This window comes from Myotis davidii, unplaced genomic scaffold (assembly GCF_000327345.1).
Source record: "Myotis davidii unplaced genomic scaffold, ASM32734v1 scaffold127, whole genome shotgun sequence".
NCBI lineage: Eukaryota > Metazoa > Chordata > Mammalia > Chiroptera > Vespertilionidae > Myotis > Myotis davidii.
In genome coordinates this window covers 23,351-35,905 of record NW_006298311.1, presented here as the reverse complement: position 1 = coordinate 35,905, position 12,555 = coordinate 23,351, and the positions used below count along the sequence as shown (strand labels likewise).

The window sequence follows — 12,555 nt, the reverse complement described above, 5'->3', positions numbered from 1 at the left end:
TTCTCAGGGACAGAAAAATGTGCTTGCTAAAACCAGTAAGATCACAATCAATGGATATTCGAACCACCAACAATGGAGAATTAGATCGATTGGGATAGCATACATAAATTCAGAAAATCAAAGTAACTTTTCTATTGTTAAACAAAGCAAATAAGTACAGAAACCAAACAGCAGGGTTAAAGTTAAACTACAGTTTCTACCTGAGACGTTTGATACCATACTTCACGACCATCAGGGACCTGGTGACAGGAAAGGCACAGATGAGAAGTAGACCATATCTGAAAACACAGCCACCTCCTGCTTTTTTGCCTGCTGATAATCTAATTAAAGACACAAACAAGGCCGAAACCGGCTTGGCTCAGTGGATAGAGCGTTGGCCTGCGGACTGAAAGGTCCCAGGTTCGATTCCGGTCAAGAGCATGTACCTGGGTTGTGGGCACATCCCCAGTAGGGAGTGTGCAGGAGGCAGCTGATCGATGTTTCTCCCTCATCGATGTTTCTAACTCTCTATCTCTCTCCCTTCCTCTCTGTGAAAAAATCAATAAAATATATTTTTTAAAAAAGAGACACAAACAAGGAAGCAGGAACTGCCCCAGGGACAACAGGAGGGAAGAAAGCATTGACCCCCACTAGCAAGCCCTTCACAACCCCTCCAGGTACAGATTCTGAACTCTAACCTGGGTTTATTGGTCCTGAGCGCCCCCTGATGTCCTGGACCCTCCCTGTAGCCCAGCCTTGCTGCCTCCCTCAGGGAGGTATGTGTCTGGGCTCACACTGACATCCTCTCAGTGTGTCTGCTGTACAGCAATACACGGCATTGTCCTCAGCTCTCAGGCTGCTCATTTGCAGACACAGCCTGTTCTCGGGGTTGTCTCTGGAGTTGGTGAATTTGCCCTTCACAGAGATGGCATAGTATGTGCTACCACCATCACCTCTCATGTCTGAGACCCACTCCAGCACCTTCCCTGGAGCTTGGTGGACCCAGTGCATTTAGAAGCTACTGGAGGTGAATCCAGAGGCTGCACAGGACAGTCTCAGAGACCCCCGGGTTGCACCAAGCCTCCCCCAGACTCCACCAGCTGCACCTCACACTCAACTCCTGCAAACACAGAGACACAAGGTGGACTTAGAGTCACATGGAAGCAAAAACAGGCACAGGCACAGGTCTCAGTGCTCCCCACTCCTGAGACTGACCTTGATAAATGATCAGGAGGAAAATGCAGCTTAGCACCAAGTCCATGGTGGAGTCGCTGGTGTCCTGTCTCAGGCACTTGGGTTCTGGGCGTCTCCCCAACATGCCAACATGCCTGGCAAGGACCCTCTTTTATGAGCAGGAGGAGAGCCCCATTTGCACGGAGTCTGGACGTAAGGGTGCAGCTGGGACCCTGGGCTGCATGTCTGACCTTGTCATCCTAGGGGCAACCCCAGATGGTAAAGGACTCAAGAATGCTGGCCACAAGGTGTCCTGTCCTGATCCACCCTCCCTTCCTCCTGTGGATGAAAGGGACTACATGCTAGCCTGACAAGCTCAGGGAAGGCCTGCATAGCACTCTTGCAGACTCAGAGACCTAAAGTCACTACAAAATATGGCCTGAAATTAAACTTTGAGTAAAAGCAGTTATGGTGGGCAGTTATGTCCTAGGGCGGTATCGTCACTGACAAGGTCAACCTTTACCTTAACTGAGCCTGTCTGTATTTTTGCATCTATAATAACATACCCTTGGAATGTCTGGGTAACTTGTAACTTCCTTTTTTCTGGACCTCCTGCGGCACTACCTAATGTGCTGAGCACCAGGACAGATACCACAAATTCCTTCATTATCATGTTAATTGATCCTGCACCCACCTTAGTATGTGCCCATCATTTTACTTTTTACCCAATCCCAGGATTTTCCCTGCTTTGATTTATCCCACCTCCTTAATCTATCACCAATGAATTTTATGTAACCCACCCACATCCCTTTCCTTTGATTGCAATGTATAAATACAGATGTAACCCGCCATTCTCCAGAACATTATCTCAATTCGTTGAGGTTCTGCTTCCGGATATGTCAACCGTTTGGTTCAAATAAACTCACAAAAACTATTTACAGGTTTCAGTGGTTTTTTATATTAACACTCCTTTCCTGAGACCCAGTCATCCTGACCCCATTCCTTTGGGGGCAGCTTCCAGGATTGAGAGTCCTCCATCCTTGGGGTTGATGAGGACCTAGGGGTGATGCCCTAAGAGGTACTGTGAATGGGGCTTCCTCTTGCTCTTCTTCACCCGCCATGGGCCATGTTGTCTTTCAGGGGTTTATTGGGAGGATAAGAATTTCCATCGGATTATACTTTTATTTTGAGACTGATTTATTCTCTTTGTTATTTTTCCCAATCATTTCTTCCACAAAACTCCAACATATACATATGACAAGGGCAGCAAGGCTGGGCTGGATGTTGTGGCCACAGTCTTTGTCTCTAAACTGTGGTCACTGACACAAGCACGCAGCTCCCTTCCCGAAACCACAAGTTTCACTCATCTTCCCTGCCATTAGTTTATGAAAGTCCTGTTTTTCCAGCCTCTCAAAATGGGAGAATTTTCATCGTTAAATAAATAAATAAATAAATAAATGGATCCCTGGCTTGTGTGGCTCTTGTACCAGGAGTCTGGGGTTTGATTGCTGGTCAAGGGCAGGTACTTGGGTTATGGGCTCCTCCCTAGTACATGCCCTAGTCAGGTCTCATGCAGGAGGCAACCAATCAATGTGTTTCTCTCATATCAATGTTTCTCTTTGTTTTTGCTTCTCTTCCATTCTCCCTAAAAATCAACAGAAAAATATCCTCAGATGAGGATTAACAAAAAAGGAACATTTTTTTTTTTTTTAATTTTTGAGAGAGGAAGGGAGTGGGAGTGAAAGGTAAAAACATCTATGATAGAGAATCATGGATGGACTGACTCCTGCACACCCCCTACTGGGGATCGAGCCTGCACCCCAGGCATGTGCTTGGATCAGGAATCAATCTGGTGACTTCTTGGTTGCTGGGTTGACACTCAACCCCTGAGCCACACGGGCCAGGCTCCTTCTCTTTTTGAGTAGCATGTACTTGACTCAGTGTTCGCTCAGTTGCTGCAGATCTTTGACAGTTTTCAAGAGTCCAACAAATGCCAGTTCTGATTGTTTCAGTTTTTCGTTGTTGTTGTTGTTTTTTGTAAAGGAACAAGAGTTTGGAGCTGCCTATGCAACCATTTGGCTTCTGGCCCTTCTGCTCAGTGACTCCTTTTGAAAAAACAGAGAATAAGAAGGGAGAAGACCAACCGCCCCTGAAATCCACCCACCACAGAGAAAACAGAGGGGGTGCAGAGCCCATCCCAGGAGATCAGAGGTGGAAGGAGGGGCCAGGCAGAGCAGTGACTCTGGTGTTTGGTAACATATGGGGAAGCTCCGGACTTTGTTGGAAAGTTTGTAAGGAGGAAGCGCCAAAAGGTTGGAACCTTTTTGGGAGTTGGCTAAAGTCAACCGCCCATTTCCTGACTTTTCTAAACAAGTCTGAGCCCCCAGGTGTTTACTGGAATCTTTATGCTTAGTCTGCAGACATCCTTGCTTAAAGGACACTGCAGACACCCGTCTTCTCAAGGATGCTTGCCCTGCTTATAGCATCTAATAGTGAATTTTAGTTCAAGCCTTTGTTACAATAAAAGCATAAGGAGGCAGCCAAACGGGCTTGTTTTGTTTCTCTAGCCAGGCATCCCCTTAGCCCTCTCTTTCACAGAAACATGTGTCAGAGTAGTCATTCATCCTTCGCTTAGGGTCTGCATCAGCCCTGGCAGTAATGAGATCCTGTGTTTTAGGAAGATAAGCTTCCTGTCCCTGGAGGATCGCAGGACACATGTCCAGCAGAGGTGGTTCCTCTTGAAGGTGAGCAGGATTTTGGCAGGGTCTCTGCTCAGCCTCAGGTCCAGGCTCTCACCTCCCCAGGCTGCTGGCTCAGAGACGCTGGGTCCTGGTTTAAAAGAAAGACAGAAATGAGGAGTTTTCAGGGGCTGAGAGGAGAAGGAGGTGAGAGTCAATGTGTAATGGGGGCCAGGCTGCTCTAGGCTGCAATCAAAATGCTTTGGAAGTGGGCACACATAAGTGATGATGAGAAGGCTAACCCCTATTTTGTAAAACTACTGTTTGGAATTCTCAGCTATTTTTAGAAGGCTTCTTATTCTAAAAAAAAATAACTTTGCTTTCTAGCCTGCTTTAGCCTGCTTGAATAATGAGGAAGATATACTTAGCTGTCTATCCTTGTAGGTCAGAGACTAGATACGCCCACACTCTCAATGCCACGCCAGGTGTATTTTTTAATTGGATAGAACTGTGTTGTTTTCAAGGCCACCAGCAAGATAACCACTAAACACACACAGGCCTGGCTCTTTAATAAAAAGCGAATTTCGACTTGTAGCTTTTCCCAGAATTTGAAAGGTATTTTTCTCTGGGCCCGCGAGTAATAATAAAGTGTGAATCCAAACTCTCTGAGCATTGCTTGATTTACTCCAGTTCTCTGTAACATTATTGATTCCCTGAAATACTGGGGAAAACCAACTCATGCTTGGCCTTTTGGCCTCTGGTGAGTGGACCAAGTTTGGGGTCCGGGGGCACTGGACATGCCTCCTGAAGTTGAGTGCGCTGCTGATCTTAGCATAATTAAACCAGGGGACACTGGGTGCTCCCAGACCTCAGCCCAGGACCTGGCCAGCATATGGAGAGAGTGGACAGACACTTCTGGATCTGTCAACAGAATCAGTAAGGTAGGGGCCCTAGTCAGTCAGTCTCACTCCAAGTGAGTGGGAGGGGTAGCTTGATCAACTCCCTGGAAGCCATACAGCTTCCAGGCAATTAGTCAGGAATTGGGTGGATTGTTTAAACTCTGAGTGAATGATGTGGTGAAAGTGTGTGAGTGTGGAAGGAAAGGGCCTGTCCTCTCCTCTCCTTTGTGTGTCTCCATGACTACGGTTACAGAGTCATACAGCATAATGGTGACTCACCCTCAATCAGAGGTGATCAGGCCCGGAGTTTATATGGGTGCACCTTAGCTAAGACAAATCTAAGCTCCCAAGGGATGCGGCCAGACTGGCATCTGAGTGAGGATCTGTGAAAACAGGTCACCCCTCCCTTGTCTGCCTCGCGTCACTGATAATCATGGGGTCGGGGCAGAGTAAACTCACTTTTCTCAATAGCATGTTGAAAAGTTTTTAAAAGAGATTCAATGGGAATTACGATATTAAAATGAATTCTGAAACACTGAGGAAATTCTGTGAAATAGAATGGCCAGCCTTCGGGGTCAGCTGGCTCTTGGAAGGCTCTTTAGATGAAAGATTGGTCAGGATGGTCTGGAATGTAGTCACAGGAGACCCCAGACACCTAGATCATTTCCCCTACCTAGACAGCTGGTTAGAAATTGCTCAAACCTTGGGCCCGGTTCTGTGTGTGTAAGAAGGGACAGAGTAAGGTTTTAGTAGCAGGATTAAAGAGGCAGGCAGGGCAGGAGCAGGCTAAGGAGAGGCAGACAGGAGAAAAAGAGCAGGTCCCTCAGAAGGAAGGTCAGCACCTTATTCCACAGGAATCCCCTGAGGAAGTCCCACCAGTTTTACCACCTCCATATGACCCACAGGCAGCACCAAGTGCTCCCCCTGCTAGCCTGGAAGGTCTGGAAAGTCTAAAAACACCACCACGCTCCATCTCTCCTCAACCAGGCTCTTCAGAGACAGTTAGGCGGCACTTGCGTTCAGCTGCTCAAGGGCCGAAACCACACCGGCATGTCAGATGCCTCTCAGGGAGATTCAGGGTGCCCAAGTGCTTGGTAAAGATGGGACCTTGAAGGAGGGAGGGACAGTCAATTATTATCAGCTCTTTACCACAAGTGACATTCTGAATTGGAAGCAACACACACCAGCTTATTCTGAAAAACATCAGGCCATGGTAGATCTCCTAGAAATTATTTTCCAGACACAGAAGCTCACCTGGGTGGACTGCAAGCAGCTCCTTTTTGCATTGTTTAACACTGAGGAGCTCATGAGAGTAATTACAGAGACTCTGAAGTGGCTCCAGACCCAGGCCCTAGCGGGGACATTAGATACAGACAGATGAGCAAGGGAGGCCCTCCCAGATGAGGAACCCAATTGGTCCCTGAACTCAGAAGATGGAAAGACCAGGCTAGAAAGATATCAGCTGGCTTTCCTCCAGGGGGTCAGGGCCGGAACCAAGAAGCCCACCAATATGGCTAAAATTTCTGAGGTTTTCCAGAAGCCTGATGAAAGTCCAGCAGCTTTCTATGAGACTATGTGAGGCATACTGTATCTACACCCTCTTTAGACCTGAGGCCCCGGACACTCAAACCATGGTAAATGCTGCTTTTGTAGGCCAAGGCCAGCCTGGTATCAGGAAAAAATTACAGAAACTGGAAGGGTTTGCAGGAAAAAATGCTAGTGAACTGCTAGAGATAACAAACAAGGTTTTCATCAACTGAGACAGGGCAGCAAGAAAGGAGGAAGAAAAGAGAATACAAAGAAGGACCAATGTAATAGCAGTGGCTTTCAGAGGTTCAGGCCCCCAGACAGCCCAAAAAGGGAGGCAAGAAAACAGATCATGGGGAAAAGGAAGAGCAAGCCTGAGATGGGACCAGTGTGCCTATTGTAAGGAATCATGGCACTGGAAAAATGAATGTCCCAAACAGCAAAGAAAGAAAACAGGGCCCTCTTTTCTACCCAGTCGCTATCAACCAGAACTACCTGAAGCAGACCTTATTGGGCTGGTGGCAGCTGACTCGGACTTAGACAGACCGAGCTCTTTTCAGCTGGGCCCCCACAAGCCCAAGGTCAGAATGAAAATTGGGGGCCAGACTGTGGACTTTATGGTTGATATGGGAGCAGAGCACTCAGTAGTCACACAGAAAGTAGCACCTCTCTCGGGAAAGAAAGTCACCATTATTGGAGCTACTGGAGACCAGACTCGTAGACCACTCTGTCGGCCTCGCAGATGCCAACTTGGCGGCCACTAAGTAAATTATGAATTCCTGTACTTGCCATATTATCCAGTACATCTGATAGGTAGAGACCTTTTAGCCAAAATGGGGGCAGAGATCACCTTTGCCCCAGATAGCTCAGCACAGCTGTGCCTAGGTGAGGAGACTTCTCCAATGATCCTGTCCTTAGCAGTGCACCAGTGGGGAGAATGGAGACTTTATGCCCCTCAGTCAAAGGCCTCACCTTTAGAGCCTGAATTTGAGGAAGAATTTCCACTGGTCTGTGCAGAAGTAAATCCCCCTGGCCTGGCCAAAGACCATGCCCAGTACAAATTGATTTAAAGCCTAGGGCATGGCCTGTCAAAATCCACCAATATCCAATTCCAAGGGAAGCATACCTCAGAATTCATGTTCACTTAGACCGGCTACTTCAGTGGGGACTCCTTAAAAAATGCCAGTCACCATGGGATACTCCCCTCATACCTGTTAAAAAGCCTAGGACTAATGAATACTATCCTATACAGGATTTTAGGGCTGTTAATAGGGTGTTATAACCTTGCATTCAGTGCTGCCAAACCCCTACATGCTTCTAGGACTCATGACATCAGAAGCGGAATGGTTTACATGCCTAGATATGAAAGATGCCTTTTTCTGCCTCTGATCATCCCCTTCAGCCAGCCACTTTTTGCTTTTGAGTGTGAAAACTCAACTATGGGGGTCAAGGACCAGTTCACCTGGAGCAGACTTCCACAAGGATTCAAGAACTCCCCTACTCTCTTTAGTGGAGCACTAGCATCTGATCTGTCTAAGTCCCTAGGACAGGGCTTGGGGTGCATTCTACTTCAATATGTAGATGACCTCCTAGGCTAGCTCCATGCAAGCTCAGTGCTGGGAAGGAATACAAACCCTTCTGAGATTCTTAACTGAGACAGGTTACAAGGTGTCCAATAAAAAGGCACTCATCTGTCAGAAAGAATTCAAGTATCTAGGAATCCGAATCACCCAAGGGAAACAAAGGCTAGGAACTGAAAGAAATCAGGCAGTATGTGCCATCCCAGTCCCTAGCACCCGGCAGCAGATTTGAGAATTCTTGGGAGCATCAGGATCCCAGGGTTTTCAGACCTGGCCAAGCCTCTCTATGAAGCTTTAAAAGGGGAAGAGAAGGCACCCATTGAATGGGGGCCTGAGCAGGAGATAGCTTTCATCAGCATGAAGGCAAAGGTCACTGAGGCCCCAGCACTAGGGCTACCAGATGTTACACATGTGACATGGGACTTTAATCTCTTCATATATGAGAACAGTGGGGTAGTCCTAGGAGTTCTAACTCAGGAGTTTGGACCCTGGCAAAGACTAGTAGCCTATCTCTCCAAAGATTGACCCAGTTGCCTCCGGGTGGTCCCCGTGTCTCAGGGCCCTTGCAACCATGGCATTATCAGTCAAAGAAGCAGATAAAATTACCCTAGGACAAAACTTAAATGTAAAAGTACCTCGTTCTGTTATTACCCTAATTGAAGCTAGGGGGCAGCACTGGTTGACTCATGCTCAGATGACTCAATACCAAGCACTGTTATGTGAAAATCCAAGGGTATGACTAGAAGCAGTAAGAACTCTTAATCCTGCTACCTTTCTACCCATTTTTGAGGGGGCCCCTGAGCATGATTGCCTGGAAGTCCTAGAGGAGGTTTACTCCAGCCTGCCAGATCTAACAGATAAGCCCCTAAAGAATCCGGACTTAGTATTGTTCTCAGATAACAGTAGCTTCTTAGATGAAGGAAAAAGATGAGCTGGGTATGCAGTGGTATCAGACTTTGAGACAATTGAAGCACAGGCCCTGCCTGAAGGGTGGTCAGTGCAGAGGGAAGATCTTTGGGCCTTGGTAAGAGCCCTAGAACTCAGTAAGAATAAGCGTGCCAACATCTACACTGACTCATGCTATGCCTTTGCTACCTGCATGTCCACGGGGCCATATATAAGAAAAGGGGGCACTTGACAGCAGGAGGAAAAGGAATCAAAAATCAGAATGAGATTTTATAGTTACTATAAACAGTCTGGGAGCCTAAGGAAATAGCCGTCATCCATTGCATAGGTCACCAGAAAGGGAAAGACTCAGTATCAGAAGGAAACCAGCATGCTGACGCCACAGCCAAGCTGTCTGCTAAAGAACAAGCAGTGCCAGCATGGATCATGTTGGCCCCTGAATTACCTGACCCTCCAAAATACACTCCTCAGGAGGGAAATGGACCCAGAACAAAGGGGCCAAGAGGACAATGAAAGGCTAGTGGATACTCCCAGATCATAGGGTCTCTGTCCCAGAATAGTTAGCCCATAAGGTAGTCCTTCAGTTGCATGAACTCACTCATTTAGGAAATGCTGCCCTAGAAGCTTTCTTAGGCAGGTACTACCTAATTGCCCGTCTACCCTCCTCGTGTGCCTCAGTTTCTCAGCGTTGCCTCCTCTGTGCTCAGAACAATGCTAAACAGGGTCCTGTGGGACTGATAGGAGTTCAGTGCTGTGGGAAAGCTCCTTTTGAAGACTTAGAAGTAGATTTTACAAAAATAGGGCCTAGAAGAGGGAATAAATACCTGCTAGTCTTTGTTTTCACCTTTTCAGGTTGGGTCGAGGCATATCCCACTCGCACTGAAAAGGTGAGAGAAGTCACTAAAGCATTGCTGAATGATATAATTCCACAGTATGGAATGCCTCTGACCATAGGGTCCAATAATGGCCCAGCCTTTGTAGCAGAAATAGTACAACAGGTAGCCAAGGCTTTAGGAATTAAATGGAATCTACATAAAGCTTACAGGCCTCAGAGTTCAGGGAAAGTGGAGCGCATGAACCGGACTCTAAAACAGGCTATAGCTAAGCTATGCCAGGAGACAACCTTACCCTGGACAGATATATTGCCTCTTCTACTCCTGCAGGGTACTCCTCCAAGGGCCAGGGTAGGTTTTTCTCCCTTTGAAATTTAGTATTGTAGACCCCCTCTCTTAATTCGGCCAAAGGGAGATTTGGGGGAAATAGGGAACTTAGAAATCCAGAAACAACTACAAGGACTTGGAAAAATTGTCTTTGAGGTCCACAGGTGGGTTACTGACCGACTACCCATCTCTCTTGGAGCAGCTGTACATTGTTATAAACCTGGAGACCAGGTTTGGGTAAAGTATTGGAAAAAGGAGTTCCTCAAGCTTACATGGAAGGGACCCTATCCAGTCATATTAACCACCCCCACAGCTCTTAAAGTTGAAGGACTAAATACCTGGATCCACCACTCCTGGGTGAAAGCAGCCCACCAGCCAAGTGACATCCAGTCTGAGTGGAAGGTGACCTCAGACCAGAAACACCCCCTGCAGATCACCCTCAAGAAGACAGCAGACCTGGCTGAGCAACCTGCTCCAAGGAATTCAAATAACACCGTGCTGATTTCTCCCTAACACTAATCTTTCTTTCTTATCTCCTCCTAATGTAACATGCTCTGGTATTTTTGGATAATCACTGGTTTTGTCTAATAATTCTTATTTTCTCTTTTTATGAGTGCCAGTGTGTTATGGGTTGGCTCAGCGAGATAGACCATCAACTCAGAATTTAAATTTAAGAGCCTTTATTAAGCTGGCCAGCTGACCACAGCGCCTATCTCCAACTCTGGGAGCTTCGAGCAAGGAAACAAAGACCTTATCATAAATTGTTGGATTACACTTTTTCATGCCATCCTTTGCTCCTTGCTTAGAAACTCGCTATCCAAATATACTAGACGGGGTAGTCCATGAGAAAACCCAATCAAACCAGATTTTTGTTAGCTATGCTTATCAGCCTGCGACGTGTTACAACTCTACTACCAAATGCACATGGTGGTGGTGGGGGGGACTATATTGGAAGGAAAAAATAATAATAGGACCTGTCATGGCCAATGTGCAGCTCACTAATGTAACTCCTATTTGTTTCAGCAGTAGCAGGGCAAACATCCAACAGGTCACCTCCCAGATGAACTATGCAGCTCTACCCCCAAGGCTGAAAACACCACCTACCCCTGGTGCCCACTTCAGGGACATTCTCCACGTGTGGAACCACTGCTTACCTCTGCCTGCCTGAAACCAGAACTCCCTACACACCCCTCTGAGAGGAAGAAGTGATCCTTTATAGCTAACCCGTTGGCCATCATCCCTTTCCATCAGGAAGTAGCTAAGAGCGGTCGTCACACCTGTTCACTATAACATCCCATGGTCATTGTTCCACAAGGCTAAAAGAAGCTTGTGGGACAAGGGGAGGGATGAGGAGGAAACTGGTGTTGCAAGGCGTGTCTTGCCATAAAAACTGAACAAAGCACAGCCCTGGCAGGGGAGGTCATTATCGCTGGCTCCAGGACAGATCATTGGATATGGCTTGGGGACCCCCAATACCTGGGGCCTTCCTGTAAGACCACAAAAAGGGGCAGAACCATATCAACAAGACAAAGACCCCAGAAGGTTATAAAAAGTAAAGACCTCTGCCTGTTTCTTCACTCTGATTTGGAAATTATTCCCGGAGTCCACTAGTGTTAATAAACGGGGCCCCTCCCTTTCTCTAGGAAGCGTGCTTGGTATTTCTGTGGTCTTCTGCAACAGTTACACCCTAGACTGGTATCTTCACTGACAATGTCAACCTTTACTTTAACTGAGCCTATCTGTCTTTTTGCATCTACAATAACATATCCTTGCAATGTCTGGGTAACTTGTAACTTCCCTTTTTCCAGACCCTTGGGGCACAAGGTAATGTGCTTGGGCCCCAGGACAGACACCACAAATTCCTTTACTATTATCATGTTAACTGTTCCTGCACCCACCTAAGCATGTGTCTCTCATTTTACTTTTTATCCAATCCCAGAGGTTTCCTGGTTTTGCTTTCTCCCGCCTCTCTAGTCTATCACCAGTGGATTTCATGTAACCCACTTATGTCCCCCCTTGGATTGCAGTGTATAAAAATAGAGGAAAACCTGTCATTTTCAGAAGCATTATCTCAGTTTGTTGAGATTTTGCATCCTGGCATTTGTCGACAGTTTGGCTGAAACAGGCTCACAAAAACTATTTACAGATTTGAATGTGTTTTTTTTTATGTTGACAGTACTAAGACGGGGTTTCCTCCTACCATTTCTTCACTGTCCTGTTTTAATAAAATAAGGTTCCTTTCTTTATTTGTTTTGTTTTGTTAAGCCTCAAACAGACAGGAATTTGTGATCAGAGTCTCCCGTGAGACTGGCTTCAGTCACTGAATTTTGTCAGATTTATGACAGAGACCCTCTTTTTTATTCACAAATACAATCCCTAAACCTAGACATAGGAAAGGGCTTTTCCTGAGCTCTGTGGCTGAGCCTGGGAGCAAAGTTAATTTAAGGCAGAGCAGGAAATTGTGTCTTTGCTTAACTCTCCACCTGCTCTTGGTCAAGGGGCTGTGCTGGTCTTGAGCGCCCCCTGGTGTCATGTACGCCCCCTACAGCCCAGCCCTGTTGCCTCCCTCAGGGAGGTTTGTGTCTGGGCTCACACTGACTTCCCCTCACTGTGTGTCTAGCACAGTAATACAGGGCAGTGTCCATGGCTCTCT

The 12,555-nt window shown here is 46.8% G+C and overlaps 1 pseudogene; it reads right to left on the bottom strand.

The window, feature by feature from the left end:
* Positions 1–231: 231 nt before the first annotated feature.
* The window catches only part of LOC107184697, a 12,820-nt pseudogene continuing 496 nt past the window's right edge, over positions 232–12,555 (bottom strand).